The sequence below is a fragment of the Notamacropus eugenii genome, chromosome 1 (genome assembly GCF_028372415.1).
Source record: "Notamacropus eugenii isolate mMacEug1 chromosome 1, mMacEug1.pri_v2, whole genome shotgun sequence".
Lineage (NCBI taxonomy): Eukaryota > Metazoa > Chordata > Mammalia > Diprotodontia > Macropodidae > Notamacropus > Notamacropus eugenii.
This window is the reverse complement of record NC_092872.1, coordinates 566,966,421-566,984,871: the sequence shown is the minus strand read 5'-3', so window position 1 is coordinate 566,984,871 and position 18,451 is coordinate 566,966,421. Positions and strand designations below refer to the sequence as shown.

Below are 18,451 nucleotides of genomic sequence, written 5' to 3'. Positions count from 1 at the left end.
TCCTGGCTTGTAACTGAAGTATAATCCGCAACTCCTCACTTCCCTTTTCCCCTTGTTATCCAATCTGCTGATAAGTCCTATCAATTTTATCTTCGCAACATCCCTCTCATGTGGCCCTTTCTCTTTTCTGACACTGTCATGTCCCTGGTGTAGGCCTTACCATCTCATATATAGGTATGGATGGTCTTTCTGACTCATCTCATCCCACTTTAGGGGAGAGATGAGTCAGGGAGGAGAAAGAAATCCCACCCTTTGCAAGAAGTGTTTCTCAGTCCATCTTAATTGCTAGTGCCTTCCCTCTGAGATTATTTCCAAATTATCCTCTTTATATATTGTTTATGCATAATTTTTTTTGTATGTCTCCCCCATTAGACTGCTAGTTGTTTGAAGGCAGAGGGTGTTTTTTGCCTTTCCTTGTATCCCCAGCACTTTGCACAATGCTCAGCACAAAGGAAAAATGCTTGTTGATTTGACTTAACTTGGAATTTTCACAGTATAGGGTTCAGGATGGCACAGACACTCAATAAATTCCTTTATTTCATCCTGCAGTCGAGTCCTAATGTGGAACCCTGGGCATTCCATCTGTTCTAATCTAGGATGACAAACCATTATCCTTTTGAAAAGTATCAAATATAACCTCCTAGAGAATGAAGGAATGTCCTTCCTAGAAATAAATTCCGTTACAATGGAGAAATGGTACAAAATGACTGCCATAGCAATTTAAATTTAGCCCCTCTGAAAGCCTTCCCCGAATACTTTTCTCATGGAGACAAAGTGGCCTTTCCTCTTCCATTGTAAGCATTTTGAATGTGAGATATTAAGGCCACTTTTCTTAGTCCTTTGACATTAATTTCACAGAAAGCTTCCTTATCTTTCCTATTTTGCATGGTCATTTTCATCATCACAAAATGACTTTATTCTTATATTTTACTGGATGAACTGTGGAGAATGCAGATGGCCTTTTTAATTCAATAGATAATAACAGGGGCATGGAATCTTCAGTATGCCTCTTAGTAAAAAAAATGATTTGTATTCATTTTTGTAATTCCCAAGCTAATCTCAGGTTTCTTTCCTTTCCTTTTTTCCCTTTGTATCATTGATAGGTGGTTTATATTTCCCTAGGGCTTCCCTGACAGCTCCAATGAAACTTCAGATTTTATCATTTAAAGGAAGATTTTTTTTTTTTTTAAAAAAAAGCAGTGGCTGTTTTAGATTGAGGTTTGAATCAAAAGTGAATTCCTAGCTATAGGATATTAATGTTCTAAGTTGTAAAATCCTGACTATACTTTGGAAAAGGAGTTCTAGGTACTCTCAGTACACCATGGCAAAAAGACAAAGATGACAATGCAATTAGAAGACAAATCCTTTCTCCAAAATGATTCAACAGAATCAGAATATTGGAGCTCCAAGGGATGGCCCTTCAATTTAATTCAGTAAACATTTGTTAAATGCCTAGCATGCTATCTTGCTATAGCTGTTAGAGTTAGAGTTAGAACTGGCAGTTTTTGAGATCTAAGAATTTTTCTAGCCCAATGGAAGTGATTAAGTGGAACAATGGATAAAGTGTTAGACTTGAATTCAGGAAGACCTGACTTTGAATCCTGTGTCATGACCCTAGACAAGTTGTATGACCCCAGACAAGCCACATAGCCTTGGTTTTTGTCCATAAAGTGTTGATGATAATAGAACCCATCTCAAAGAGTTATGAGAATCAAAAGAGGCAAAACTTAAAGAACTTGATAAATGCTGGTTTACTATTGGTATCATTATTTTTCAATTCCTTTATTTTGTAGGAAACTGAAGAATTTGGGGAAAAATTTTAAAAATATTTTAATAATAGTCTAATGTAGCTTCATATATTTATCAGGTACTGTCTTTATTAAGCCAACAAAACAAGCTCAATGATCTCCAGTCCTAAATTACCAAATTTATACTTCTTTCACCTGTCAAAAACAAGTAGTATTCTTGCTTTCTCTACCTCAATGAATGTGTCCCTTTGGCATCATGAGTATAGAATAAATGTTAATTTATTTTAATTTAATAAATCTGTTAATTTACTGTTTAAAAAAATTAAAAGACCCCCAACCATTGGATTATAGATTTAAAGCTGGAAGGGACCCTACAAGCTATCAAATCCAACCCTTTCATTGTAAAATGAAGAAACTGAGGCCCCCAGAGGTAAAATGTCTTGTCTAACATTATACAGGTAGTAAGTGGCAGAGCCAGGACTTCTGATCCCAAATGCAGTGCTTATTCCACCATATTACACTTCACTTCTGTTTGCATCTGCATAGCAGCCTAGAGGAGAGGTCCTAGGAAGCCATCTGAGACTTTCAGTTATAGATAGGAGTCTCCACATTGAGAATTCCTTAGATTGACAGAATCACAGTGTTTCCTTCCCACTCCTCACCTACCACCAAAATAAGAGTACAAACAAGTATTGACTCTACACAGTATGTATTCAATAAATATTTTTGTCATTTTTATATTGCATTGACTGAGTTTTAATTGAATTGACCTTTTAATTAAGTATGGATTTGGCCAATTTTTCCCCCCCTTAAGGCTGAAATCTTAACATTTTTCCTTCACAGTGTTTGTGTCAAATTCATTGAAAGAGCAGTGAATGCAGTGAACTTGTCCTAATCAATAGGTCCTAGTTGAACACAGACACACATAAAAGGAAACCTAGCACTTCAAGACAGATCCTGGTTCCACCAAATATTAACACATATTAATGTTTATAGGGAATGCTGGTATTTCACATTCATTAAATCATTTATTCACGTTATGCGTGCCAAATTTTTTACAGAGGATTATTTTGCCAGTTTCCCATCAAGGAAACTATCAGTGCTATGATTACATTGTTTCTGTTCTTTTACCTCCCCAACCAAAAATAAAATAGCCTTTCTGCTAGCTATGCTTTTGACTAGGGGTTTTCATTGGGATGATAATGATGGTAATTTCATTAGTGTCAGTCATCATTCACAATAAAGAAATCTTTTTCTTTTGGTGACTTATGTAGAACAGCTTATAATAGAATCAACTTAATTTCAACCAAGTTTTGTATTGTCTTCTTATTAATGTCTTATGGAAAAGAAATCCCAGTGTCAACAGTGAATCTTTGTCAGAGTCTTATTTATGTAGTGAGGATTAGAGATATGACAGATCCACGCTTCTAAAGTAGACAGGCTTATCTAACAGTTTGACAAATATCCAGTCTAAGAAGTATATATTCAGTGCCCAAGGCACTGAGCTGGGTACTGGGTCCTTTATTTGAAAGGACGGCAGATATAACCAGATACAATTTAAGGAAGCAATTTTGAAAGGAAATGTGAGATGAAGGTACATTCGTGTATGTGGGAAGAAAAACAAACAAGGTCTACAACTATGCTTTTATCTCCATAATAACAAACTTCCAATTTCTTACTTTGGAAATCCAGTTAATTATTCAGATCAGTGACATGTACCCAACGAGCTCCTTATACATATTCATTGTATTGAGGATTCATCAACCATTAGACAAGCCTTTCTATGCCAATTCTATGAATTTGTCATATTTTACATTCTTAGTGAGTTAATTGATGGATTTGCCAGTTTTTCTCTAGATGTTTGCTATGCAGGCAGAATTTTAGTGTTGAGTGATGAAAATTTCCAAATGAGCTCCTTTCAAAGTCTTAGTGAAGCAACAAAATTAAGAGAGTCTGTAGCCATTGGAAATAATTCTAGCTTTAGGCTGAGGTTGGTGTGTACACAAATCAATCAATTTTAAAGCATTTATTAAAGGTTTATCATATCACAGACACTATGTCAGGTACTGGGGATTAAAAGGAATTTAGAGTCTATGGACAATGGGATTTATATAAACACAAAGAACAGGTAAAGCGAAACAATGTAATTCTTGAGGGAAGGAGGCATTAGTAGTTTGGGGTATTAAGAAAGCCCTGACCTAGGAGATGAAGTTTGAGCTAAGCTTTGAAGGAAGCTAAGTATTTTAAAAGAAGAGGGAGTACCATTCTAAGAAAGGGAGTGGGAGGAGAGTCTATACAAAGACATGGAGACAGAAGATGAAGTGCTGTGTTCAGTTTACCTGGACGTTAGAGTGCAGAAAGGGGTGGATAGGAGCTGCAATGTTAAAGTTTTTAAACATCAGAAGAGGTCTGTAGTTTTTCCTAGAGGCTTGGGAGGCAGAGGAGTTATTGTTAAAGAGAGTACCTTGGTCATGCCTAAGCTTTAGGAATATCACTTTACTGACTGTGTGGATGATGGATTTCAGAGATAAGAGGTTTAGAAGCAGCTAAATGACTCAGTGGTTAGTACTGGCCCGGGAGTCAGGAAGATCTGAGTTGAAATCTGGCCTCAGACACTTGCTAGATATTATTTGAGGTATTTATTGCAAGGGACGTGAACTAGGGGAGTACCCTGAGAGCAGAAAGAAGGGGATGGTTGTTGTACAGGTAGAATTGACAGGATGAGGCAATCGTATGGACATGTGTGATGATGCAGAAGGAAGAGTTGGGATTATCTCCAAGGTTTCAAATCTGGCTTACTAGAAAAATGGTAGTACACTTAAAAGTAATAGGGATATGGAGAAGAAGGCTAGGATTTTGAGGAAAAGGAATGACTTCTAGTTTGGATCTGTTGAGCCAGACATGTCTATGATGCTCAACATAGCTGTAATCCAAATTATCATTACAGTGAGATAATCAGAAATGCCTAGTTTGTCCAATGGGGTGGTGATTATTTGTATAGAATATTGACCTTTCAATTTGCACAGCCCCAAGTATATTTATATAAAATGGGAACCTTTCAACTTGCTAAACTCCAAATTTATCAGTTTGAATAGCAAATTAGAAGGAAATTATTCAGTAATACTGAAGAGAGATTTGGCTTCAATGCAGCCTCCCATAGGAAGCCTTTCCTGGTCTTTTTAGTTATTAATGCTCCTTCCCTCCTCAAATTATCCTGTATTTAATTATGTTTGTTTGTTGTATCCCTGTAGTAGACTGTAGAAATCTTTGAGGGCAGAAACTCTTTTACATTTCTATGTATCCCCTCTGATCTGCACAAAATAGTCATGTGATAAAACATTTTTTTTGAATTAATGAACTAGAAATGCCTTCCCTTACTTTAATTCTGTGACTCTGGACTAAAGAATTACAATGGTAATTCAATTCAATTTAACAAGCATTTAATAGAAGATAAGAGGCTCTCTCCCTGCTTTGCCCAGTTTTCCTTGTATTTTTCTTCTCTCCTGCTGTTGTTGTCATCTTCAAAAAGGCACTACTAATTTATTACAAAATGCCTTTTTATTTTCTGTTTTTTTAATTTTATATTTTTGGCAAAACAAGAATAGTTTAAACACCCAAAGAAAATAGGTTGTAGATAAAAAGGTAAGAAAGAAATGATCAGAGAATCATAGAATCTTAGAGCTGACAAGGACCTTAGAAATTATCCAGTCCAATCTTCTCTTTTTTAAAATGAAACTGAAACCCAGAGAGAAAAGATGTGCCCAAATTTGCATAACTAGGCAACAGAAGAATTAGGACTTGAATTCAGGCCTTCTGAGTTCAAGGTCAGCACTTTTCCTACTATAAAAGTCTGAGTTTAACACTGACATTGCTAATAGCATAAAAGCTGATGCCAATTTTGCAGGCTGAGTGTGGGATAACAGTCCTAGGCTTCAAAAAATGCAAAGACATGGGTTTATTAAATAAAGACTCTGCTGAATGCCTTTAAACAAGTCATTTAGCCCCTCTCTCCATTTCTTCATCCAAGAAGAGGAGATAATACATACTACCAACCTCATGGGATCATTAAAAGGACCATCTTCAAAAAAACTGTTACATTAAAAAATAAGCAAAATAAATTGGATTTGGAGCTGGAGGGGCCAAGGTTCAAATCCAATCTCTGCAACGCAGCAGCTTTGTAACCTTGAGCAAGTCGCTTCTCTCTAGGGCTCTGTGTCCTTCTTCATCAACAAAAGGGGATGGACTAGATAAAGTTCAAGCTTTCTTCTAGTTCTAAATTCCATGATCTTATTATAGCCATGCAAGATTGTGGAGGAGGTAGGGGGAGGGTTTAACCCATCTGTATAATTCTTTGTTCAGTTAGAAGATGAAGTTGAATTTATTCAATATTTCTCACAAAAGCACTTGCCACTTTTACGTAAGCATGACTCCACTGCAAGTGCCTAATGGCCAAATACAGCACCAGCTTTATTGTGCCTAGGCCAGCAGAAAAATAAAATTACCACATGATTGTAACTAGCGCCAAGGAAAATAGAAACTGACAGTAATTCAGCACTCCCTCTGATAAAAGCTCATAATCCATATGCAGCATCCAGACCTGAGCCAACACAGGGAAATTAGATGGTTTGTGTCAAGTGATATAGTTATAAAGAAAAAACACAAATAAAAAGGATTTGAGTCCCCACATTTATATTTAAAACCTCTTATATAGAAGACACAGATGTAGCTTAAAGAGATATCTAATCATAGAAGAAAAAGCCAGAGGGGTTGGTTTATAATATGTAAAGACAGTTCAAAACAATTCAACAAAAATTCATTAAGTACCTAGTATGTGCAAAGAGAGAGGTGGTCTGGCATGGTTAGTAGGAGAGGGCTGGCCATAGGAAAATCTGGGCTCAAGTCTTGTCTCTGACATATCCTGGCCATGAGAACATGACCAAGCCACTTAACTTCTTAGCACCCCAGGCAAATTTCTAAAATAATAAATTGTAGACCAGTTGCCAATCTTCATATGTAGCAGGAGTTTCCACATTGGGAGTCCCTTACATTGAAGCAATCACAAGACTATATTCTTAAGAGGTGGGGTGGAAGGTGGCATTAAGTGGTAGAAAGATCTAGAATCTTGGAGTCATAGTTTTTTGGAGTCAGATGTGACTTGACCCAATCAACTCTCATTTTCTAGAAGAGGGAAATCTCTGGTCTGTTTTTTGATTACTTGTCATAATAATTGGTCTCCATTGGGGAAATATCTTGATAAGTCTGTGGTTCTTAAAAATAACTTTTTAAAGTACACTCCCTTTAGTTTTCACTTAAAACAACAATCTTCAAAAACATGACTCCAAACCTTTATCATATTGTAATGATCAATTATCAGAACAAATTTCAGAAACACTTCAACAGAAAACATTTGTCAAATGGTTCACCAATTTCTAGGTGCACAAACTGTCATCCACATTTGGAGAAGACTATATAATACACATCTAAGCTTTCCAACAACCAGTGCTGTGTATCGGTACTCTACCTAGTTCCTCCTCTGCTGGCCCTGGAAAACTGATCCCGGGCTGGGCTAGATCTCCGCCCTCTTCCTCTGTAAAGACAGAAACAAAGTAAGGATTTAACATCTCTTCACCTTGGATCACAGTCTTCCAAAGTGAATCTTTAAAACAATTGTTGATTCCCAAACATTTGAGATCTTTGCATTTTCTTTTAGGTGCTGCAGTTTGGCGTTGAATGACTACTGGAAAATCCTTTGCCCTGAAAGACAGATCAGGGGATTTGTGTCCATATTTCTCTCAAATCCATTTCAGTACCAAGGCAGTGCCGTATTTACTTGGTGTGTCTAGATCATTCACATTTACGTGAACCTTGATAGCCTCAGATCAATTTAGAATTTCAAAAGCTATGCTTAAGGAAGAAACTTACAAAGACCTATAATTATTCTGTGCTTCATCTGGCTATATCAGGGATTGCTGTTATTGTTTTAATGATCTGTTTTACCCAAAATACTAACTCATTTCCTCCTATTGAAATAATATTGTAGCCATTGATATTTTGCACATATTAACTGTCCATGTAAATGCATATACCTCAATTAAACAGCCAGAAAAGAACTCAGAGCCCATCTACCACAATCCCCTTGCTTTGTAGATGAGCAATTTGATACCCAAGTAGAAGTGGTTTGTGCAAGTTAATGTAGCTTGGGCAATATAATATATATCATATTATATATCAATCACATCTCCCTTTTGACTCAGTATTTTTTTCTAGTATATAGTTGCTTCTATCTCTGTGGAACTTTATTTGTGTAGATGATGACTGTCATATCTATATATTTCTAGGTCTGTCTCTAGTCATTTGGAATCAAGAAATATCAATGGCCATCAGATTAATACACATATTAGCATATATATGTATATATTTGGTTTGGCCGTATAGAGAATCTGTTATTGATGATGGTTGGCACATCATAATTTATGAATTGAAAAGCATTTTGAATACATTTGATCCTTATAGTAGCACAACAAGGTAGGTCCTAACATTATTAGAATCATAACTCTAGAGCTAGAAGGAAACTTAGAGGCTTGTTAATTCAATCCCATTTTGTAGATGAAGAAATTGAGACCCAGGGATATTCATGGGATCAAAGATTAAGCACTAGGAGGGTTTTTAGAAGTTATCTAGTTCAACATTCTAGATTTTTTTTAATAGATGGAGAATCTGAGGACCAGTGAATTTAAATGACTTGCCAAGTTTACACAAATATTAAGTGGCATAGCCAGCATTTAAACCCAAGCCTTCTGACTCAATATTCAACCCTCTGTTCCTTCTACCACTTGGTAATTTGTCCATAAACACAGAGGTAAGTATCGGAGATGAAATTTTAATTCAAGTTCTCTTATTCTTTAGCTGGAGCTCATTCTACTCTTAGAGGCAGGTTTGAACCCAGCTCTTTTCTCAGTATAATGCTTTTTCTGTTGCACAATACATGTGGGAACCAAATTTACCCTTTCAGTGCATATTCCTTAATCTAGTAACTTGTTTCTATCCTACATATATATATATATATATATATATATATATATATATATATATATATATATATATATATATATATCCTTCATTGATACTTCATGTTTATTTTTGTATGTACACCTTTTCCTCTCACTGCTTTAAATTTTTCTCTTAGTTTTGAAAATGAACACACCCCTGCATTAACATTGTACTCTGGGAAGAAAAACATCACAGGCATACACATATGAAATCATTTTAAAATTAGTGGAAAGTTTTATAAATGGCTTGAATCTTAAAACTGGATTTTTCTGATACAAAAAAGGATAATATTTCAAGTGTATTACTCTATTTTTTGGACCCCTACACACAATCATAGTTTAGAATAAAATGTCACATACCTGCAAGGCAACATGTATTGCCATGAATATATGTTTAAAAATAGTTAACATATACATTGAAATGTATACTGTAGTTAAACTTGAAAACCTGCTAGTTTCATCTGTAAACCCATTCAGAGTTCCACTAGTTATAAATGGACTCTGTCATTCCAACTGTTAGGGAAAAGAAGATGATTTTGAAATGGGAATGCTCAATTGGGTAATGGTTGAAACCATATCTGCTATCCTGGATTGTGTTCACTGAACACTTAGCGAGAGGTCATCTGATTTCTAAATGTCCCTTTGAATTGAAATAAATGCTTTAGAAGGCAGTTTATACAAAATATATATCTCGTCCAATCCAACATCTCCATTTTTTTGCATATTCATAGCACTTTCAGCATTGTCTGATTTTTTTCCCCTCCTAGCTAATGAACTATCTACCAGAAAGCTTGTCAGTCCAATAACCACGTTAAGAGCAATATGAAGCCAGAGATGGATATGCTCTCTGCTTCTTTTTGAAATCTAATGGACAGTTCTAATTAAATGCCCTCTTTTATTGGCCGGTTTCCATGGAGATGATGGTCACATGATCAGCCTGATTAACTTCTAAGCAAAATCTACATTTGTTGCCAAAAAACAGGAGTTTGAGTATCAGGATGACCAATAACCAAAAGCAGAATAGACATTACATTTTTAAATTGTCCCATATAGTGCCCTCTTAAACTAGAACAAACTCTCAGGTTTGTGAAAGGCCTACCTCTGATTCCAATAGAAAAGAAATTTCAAGGGTATTGTATGTCTGAAGTCACTTTCCTCAGCCAATAGGCAAAAAAACGTGACTAGTTACATTGGATCCTTGTAGGGTGGCAGTTCATCAAATCAACCAAACAACTAACAAATATTTATTAAGACAATATTATGTTTCAGGCATCATGCTAAGTACTGGCCAATACAATGAAAATAGTAAAAAACAGTTCCTCCCGTTAAGGAGTTTACATTATAGTAGACAATACAGTATGTATAAATTGTTCTGCAAACAGGTAATAATATGATATAAATGAAAGTGCTTTCATTAACCATAAAGTCTAAAGAAATAGGAACTATTAATTTCCAGCTAACTCTCTACCTTCCACCTGCAGCTCCTGCTTAGTTAGAACTCCACAAAACATGATTGCATCCCGTGATGACCCCTGCCTCTGCTCACCTTTTCTAACTTCTTTTTGTTGTCTTACTCCCATTAGATTGGAAGCCCCTTGAAGTCAGAGACTCTTTTTCTTTTTCTAATTTGTTCCCCTAACACTTAGCACAGTTACCTGGCACATAGTAGGTGCTTAATAAAATGTTTGTTGAATGGAATTATAATAACTGTCAAAATTGCCTAAAGTTCCAATTATCTTCCATAGGTAAGCAATATTAGATCTCTCATCCCTAATGGTCTCTGTCTTTACCTCTCCCTCTAGGAATACTTTGAGGCTCAGTTCAAATGACACTTATATAAAACTAGCATGCCCAAGATATTGATCCCTGCCTCATGAAGCTTAAGCAATAGTAGGCAAGATAAAGTATACCTAAAAATGCAAACTAATAAAATCTGATGCATGCGTAGGAGAGGTACAAAATTCTTCAACTAATAAAGTACATTTACATGGTAAACAAAGGAGCCATGGTCTTGCATTCAAGATAGTCTATTATATGCAAATGTTTAGCAAGTATCAGTTCATTAGGGTTTGCAAAAATATTGTGAACAGAAATAAAACCATGCATATATGTATGCATTATCATCCTATACGTATCTCAGACTCAAGTTCCAAAAGTTCCAAATATAATTCCAAAATTATATTTCTTGTAAAATGCCTTTTCTCTGAATTTATCTATTTTCCTATCATTCTCCTACTCAAAAATCTACATTGCCTCCCTATTGCCTCTAGAACAAAATATAAAATCCTCAGCCTGACATTTTAAAGGCAGCCAACAATCTGGCTCCAGTCTCTTTCCAGACTTCTATCACACAGCTCCCCGTCATCATGCATGCTCTATTCTAGTCAAACTGGCCTGTTCACCTATTCCTTGTGTATGACATTCCATCTCCTAGTAGTGTGTATGTGGTTTCCCATGCCTCAATTGCTCTGCCAGCTCACCTCTTCATTTTAGAATCCCTAGTGTCTCAGTTCAGGTGCCACCTCCTATATAATCCTTTTCTGAAATGTCCCTACCCATCAAGTCTCCCAGTATCTAATTCCTGCTCTGTCCTAAAATAACTTTTTTTTACAGATCCATGTAAATATTGTATCCTTCTAATAGAACATAAGTCCCTTGAGAACAGGGATTATTTTATTTTGGTTTTGCCTACTCAGGGCCTAGCATAGTATCTGGCACAGATTAAATCTTTAATATAATTCACTTGAAATAGCTGAATATGCATATTTGGAATATCATTTATTAGGGGAAGAAAACTGAGCTTAATCCCCTATTTACATAAAACATCATGTGATGCCAAAAATTAAACAAATTTAGGATTTTATAATGGAACAGTAGTTCCATTAGCTATGGTTTTTAGACATTATGAGATTGGGAAACCATAAACTAAGTGTGTCTATAGCTCAACCCCTTTATTTTTTCCTATCTAAACCACTAAAAATGTCATAGCCAAAATGGACTAGTGCCTATATAGACAATGTATGTGAGATTAATCTGTGCTGTAAAATTAATAGCATCTGTATCCCTGTAATGCCTGAATATCTATCACATTTTCTTGGTGAAAATAAAAGTGTTCCTGAGACTGAAGAAAAAAATGGAATCATTCACTTACACATCTGAGTGCTTCTAATGAGTTTTAGTCTCCACTAGAGAAACATACAGTCTTTTTACTGTTATGACTTCTGATAGGATTTTCCTTATTTCGCACTGCTCTCTTACAATATTTTCCAGCTGAATTCACTTTATGAATTATTTTTTCTTATATGCTGGAGCCTAATGATAGCGGTATGACCTAACATACCATATTTCACCTCTGGTAAATTGTGTGTGAAGTCTTTTTGCCTTTTCATTATCATTTTTATATTATTATTAAAGAACCAATGCCTGAGTTTTACATAGACTTGAAAGATTTCTGTGATGGTATTGTTTCTATCCTTTGGGTACTGATTCTTGAGAGTACAAGAGACAAAGAGGGCCTTGGAGACATATGCAATTGGTACAAGGGAAAGAGCCCTGGTTGAGATTAGAAGACCCATGTTCAAATTCCAAATCTGGTACTTACTACCTATATTACTTTAGACAAGGATTTATTCCTATCATCTGATAAGAGAATAGGTTGAACTAGAGGACTTCCAGCATCCTCTTTAGCTCTAAATTTATAATTCTTATGAATACTCTCAAATAACAAAGTCCAGGGTCAAATTTTCTCATGGATAATCACACTTGGGACCTCTCCTCTCCACTAAGGTTTTCAAATGCCATTCGATCCTCTTACTCAAAGATCTATATCCTCCCAGAATCACATGTGTAAAATACATTGACATGGAAACCTAGGGAAAGACACAACTCACATTGCTGGACAAAAGAATTCTGTGACTGCTGTAGGCAAAGGAAATTATCTAGATCCATGACTTCATTCAAGTCTTATGCTTAGAAATCACAGAGCTACTTTAATGTAGGAGCTTGCCCTCACAATTACATGAGGAGGGGACCAAATCAAAATAGATGACCAGAAACTGAGTTGTCAGCTTTTATACATAAGTACTTTCTTGGTAGGAAAAATGATAGATGAGAATGACCTCGAGTATGCTACTTTTCTTATAAGTCTTATACCTGCTTACTGACCCTGTCTTTTTGCCTTGTTCCTCTCCCTGCTTGTTATTGTGCAGTGACCACAAATTTCACATAATAGTAGATCACAATTATATGGTATTTTAATCTTTCTAAATCATTAAATTCACAATGTACCTGTGAGATGGGTGATACACTTTTTATAACCCTCATTTGAAAAATCAGAAGAATTGGATTCCAGGTACTGAGATGTCTTTCCCAAGTCACACAGCTTGTTATTGGGAGGGTAGATATCCAAAATACTGGTCTTCCAATAAGAAACCGATGTCTTTCAACAATACTGCATTATCTCTCTCATGTGAAGAACAAATGTAATGCAATATGTATCTTAGGAGAAAATATGTACATTTCTCTGGTATTTGTTTCATTCCTCCCACTAACATTTTAGTCCAGTGCCTCATTATGCTACAGAGGTAGCCCAGTATTCTCAAACTAATGGTAATAAAGGCCAAATTCTGGCAAGTAATAAGGAGCTGGACAAGCTTGAAGTTTCGGCCAATTGACATGGACAAAGTATACCTCTTATTAGAAGAATGAGGAATCATGTAATGTTTGAGTTGTGAGAAACTTTAGAATTCAGTAAATCCAATCCCCTTTTACAAAAGTAGAAACCAGGATCCAGAGACAAAGAAATGAATTTTGCTAGATCACAGACCAAGGAGGCAAACCTGTCTTCCAACTCTAAGCCCAGTACTATTTCTATGAACTTGATAAGTTAAAAAGAGGTTGATCAGTAGACATGGCTCATGAAATATTGTGTTTTTCAGTTGTAGCAATTCATGAAATGTTATCAAGGTCCAGACTAACTGTAATTAGGGGGCATGTAGACATACTAAAAAAAGTCACAGATCCCTAGGGTACTGAAATAAGTTATTGACTGGAGAGAGAATATGAATTAGTGGTTAGTGTTCAACTCATAGGCAGACAGTCTAGGGTTCAAACTATTTGACATACTGGCTATCCAACCCTGGACAAATCCCTTAGCCTCTCAGGGCTCCAAGAAAATTGCTAAGACTATAAATTGGTCATAACATTGGGAAAAGCATTTTAAAAATGACAGTTCCTTACACCAATGAAATTTCAAGTGGAGACAAAAAAACTCAACTCCTATAATCTAAAAAACTGCATTTTATGATATTCTTCAGACTGTTTAACTTGCCCTTCCTTTGGTTATGTGGTTAGTTGAATGAAATCCTTTGGCTACCTTCATTGAGAGCAAAATTTCACTTGATGAACCCTGGCAGCTGAAGATAGTGGATCATCATTGTAAGGTCATCCTGGAAGTAGTATAAGAGTTTATCTTCATCAGGTGGTTTCAGGGGCTCAGAGTCTCTTCTTTAATTAAGCCTCTTGCAAAATATCGCTTGCTTACTGACACAAGTTATTTTTGACAGCCGTTAGCTTTTCACACTGTCATTATATAAAAGGTTTAAAATTCCAATACTCTTTAAATTCATGCTAAGTGGCAAATGACTTCTGCAGACTTTAATATGACTGAATAATAGGGAGGCCAGAGACACCAAAGACACGCTTTTGCTTAACCAAGAAAAAAAATGAAACGAATCTCACATTTAGACATTTGAATGCATCTAATGAGTTTAGTCTCCTCTAGAGAAAAATACATCTCTTGTGACTCCACTCTGCACCTGGCAGCCACAGGAACATGGACCACCCACATGGACACAGCTGTCTGCTTACTACACAGGCAGGAATGGGGCCAGCTTGGCTCCACCTATCAGGAGAGCCTAATAGAGTGTGTTCTGCCTGTTTCCCAATTGCAGGTACTATGAGAACTAGCCAATGGCTTCCATCCATTGCTAGTTATTACATGCTCTAACCCAGTTATCTCAGGTCACAAGAGTTTTCAGAGTACTCTGGGCTGTTTTTGTAGAGAGAGGGGCAGGAAAAGAGTTTCTGCAGGATACTACCCCTGTAGCTGGAGGTGGGTGTTTCAGTTTCTTTATTTATGGCACCTTCCTCTCTGAAATCACCTCTCATTTACATTCTGTATCTTGTATGTATCTAGTTGGTTACGTGCTGTTTTTCACCCCTCCCCTTATGCCCTAAAAATGAGGGCAGTAACTGTTTTTACCTTTGAGTTCCCATCACTTAACAAAGTGACCAGCATTCAGTAAACACTTAATACGTCCTTTTTTAAAAAAAAAAACAAACTTTTTTTTTGAAAAAACACAACTGATTTCTTGAGTTTAGTGCTATTATTATGAGTAATTCACATTTATAATATCACTTTAAGGTTTGCAAATCACAACAATCCTGTGAGGTAGTCAGTTCAAAGATCATTATCCCCATTTTCCATATGATAAAACTGAGGCTTAGAAAGCTGAAGTGACAAATTTAGCACACAACTAATAAGCATCACTTCCAGGACTGGTTTAGTACAAAACTGAGCTCTTGCATGTGTACCTGAAATGTGGGCTCCTCCTATGAGATCTTTTTGGTCTGTGCATGTTTTTGATTTTTAGGTTCTTAAGGAGCCAATGGTGCTTTGTTAGTGAAGTCAATGGCTAGTCAGCAGTCTATGATGAACTGACTTAAAGTCACTTGTCTGAGCCACAAAAGTCTGAAACTCACTTTTACCTGAGAATAGATGGAAATAGAATAAAGCACTAGGTACCCATGACCTAGTTCTTTTTTCTGAAATATCTCACTGCTACATTTGGCATTTAGATGATATATCATATTATTTCTCTTTCAGCAGATGGATTTCCTTGTTATGTTTTTTTTCAATCTTATATTTAAATGCGTTTGCATTCCTGGAGCACATGGGCAAATTTGTTGGAAATAGTAATGATGTGTATCCTATGTTATTTTTAAAAAATCATGTGTATATCTGGGCATATAATTCCTTTGGTATAGGGAGCATTCACAACTCAATACAACTCGAAGTCCTAGAGATTTACCTGGGACATTGAACTGAGAAGATATCAGTCAATAATAGGATGTCCATAAGAGAGTGTTAATCAAAAAACATTCACTAAATGCCAGCTAGGTGCCAGGCATTGTGCTAAGCTTTGCGATACAAAAAGAGGCAAAAGATGGTCCTCACTCTCTAGGAACTCACAGGCTAATGGGCAAGATTATCAATAAACAAATATGCACAAATGAGCTATATACAAGAGAAATAGGAAATAATGAATAGAGAAAAAGGATTAGTTAGGAGAGGTTGACAGAGGCTTCCTGAAGATGGAATTTTAGCTAGGACTTAAAGGAAGCCAGAAAAACCAGGAGGAGAGATGAGAAAGGCGTATTCTAGGCATAGACAACTGCCAGAGAAAATGCCCAGAGCTGAGAGATGGAATGTCTTGTTTGTGGAAGAAGCAGGAAGCCAGTGTCACTGGATCTACTGGTATGTGATGGGGACTAAGACATAAGAAGACTGGAAAAGTGTGAGGGGGGCTAGGCTATGAAGGTCTCTGAATGTCAGACAGCATCTTATATTCTACCCTGGACGCAATAGGGAGTGAAAGGAGTTTGAATAGGAGGATGACATGTTTGAACCTATTCTTTAGGAAAATTACTTTAGTGGCTGAATGGAAGGTGGATTGGAGTGGGGAGAGACTTGAAGCAGACCCACCAGCAGATTAATAAAATAGTCCAGGTATGAGGTGATGAAGATCTGTATTATGAATGGTAACTGTGTTGGAGAAGAGAAGGGGGCATTTTCAAGGATGTTGCAAAAGTGAAATTTATAGGCCATGAAACAGATTGATTTGGCAGGGGTGCACAGTGTGTGTGTGTGTGTGTGTGTGTGTGTGTGTGTGTGTGTGTGTGTGTGTGTGTGTGTGTGTGTGTGTGTAAGACAGAAAGAGATAGAGTCAGACAGATTGTGAGGAGTTTGGGATGACTCCTACATTGGGAGCCTGGGTGAAAGGTAGAATAATGTTGTCCCTTATAGTGATACAGAAGTTAGTAAGAGGGGAAGGGTTTAGGGGAAAGACGATGAGTTCAGTTTTGGTCATGTTAAATTTAAGATATTGACTGTTTTTCCAGATGTCTGAAAGGAATTTGAGCATTCGAGATTGTAGGTCACTGGAGAGGTCAGGGCAGGACAGGTATATTTGAGGATCATCATCATAGAGATGATAATTAAGTCCATAGAAACTGATGAGATGATTAAGTGAAATAGTATAGAGGGAGAAAAGAAGGGGGTCCTGGACAGAATCCTATGATACACCTATGGTTAGAGGTCATGATATGGATGAGTATCCAGAAAAGGAAATTGATAGGAGTGGTCAGATAGGTAAGAGGAAAACCAAGACAGAGTGATATCCTGAAAATCTAGAGAAGACAGTATTAAGGAAAGGGTGATCAACAGTGAAAAATGCTGAAGAGGGATCATGCAGAATGAGGATTGAAAAATCTCATAGCTGGTATATGTCAGGGTGGGGACTAAAACCCAGGTCTCTCCATTTTCAAGGTGGGTCTTCTAACCATTATACCATGCAGCCTCTTTAAATAGACCATATTGCATACAATTCACACATGAATTAAATCGACTAAAGCTAACCTATCAAGTTAACGTAAATATACGTAAATATATTGATTTGAAGTGTACAAAGTGCTTTTTTCACAATTCTGTGAGGTAAGTAGTGAATTATTGTTTTTTATATACAGATGAGGAAAGGGAGGCATATTCATGTTGAGACTTATCTAGAATTACACAATAATTCTCCAAGGTAATCTTACCAATTAACTATTGGAAAAACTTGGTGCTTTTCTTTGCAAAATACTGAGCAAACTAATGAAAACTTATCACCTGGGGAAGAGTCTATAAAATACTGCAACCTGATGACTTAGAGAATATACTTTGCAGCAGTGCTCTTGGCTATCTGAATTTGCATTCTACTTTTCTCCATTTATAAAGTACAAAGCAATACCCTTCTGTAACTAATACTCTCCTCTAATGTATTGCAAGAGTCCCGTAAGACCTTTCAGTTGCTATTAGACCTGTCATTTGCTTTCCAGATCTAAATATTATCTATTTAACATCAGAGATTAACTGAGTTGAATTTGGATAATTATAGAACCATAGCATTCATTTGTGAATATAAGAGATATTTCACATGTAAGGGAGACAGCCCTGCTGGGACAGTGAAATGAGAACCTGTAGATGCAATGACTGCAAATGAAAGGAAGAATGGATTTGTTAACAGGAAGAGCATCAGATGGGCAGCTAGGTGGCACAGTAAATAAAGTATGGGGCTTGGAATCAGGAAGATATCTTCAGGAGTTCAAATCTAACCTCAGACACTTATTAGCGGTGTGACCATGGGCAAGTCACTTAACCCTGCTAGCCTTAGTTTCCTCATTTATAAAGTAAGTTCGAGTAGAAAATGGCAAATGACTCAAGAAACCCCAGAATGGTATTATAAAGAGTTGGACATCACTGAACAACAAGAAGGAGCATCAGACAGATCACCAAAGCACTTAAAACAAACACTAGAATCTTTCCTGCTTTTTTCT

At 36.5% G+C, this 18,451-nt stretch overlaps 1 protein-coding gene across 1 annotated transcript in view; it reads right to left on the bottom strand.

The window, feature by feature from the left end:
- Nucleotides 1-18,451, bottom strand: part of DLGAP2 (DLG associated protein 2) — a 529,819-nt gene that overhangs the window by 244,305 nt on the left and 267,063 nt on the right. The window contains exon 2 of the mRNA XM_072634360.1: nucleotides 7,270-7,335. The gene's annotated coding sequence lies outside the window, so the exon portion shown is untranslated. The remainder of the gene's footprint in view (nucleotides 1-7,269; nucleotides 7,336-18,451) is intronic.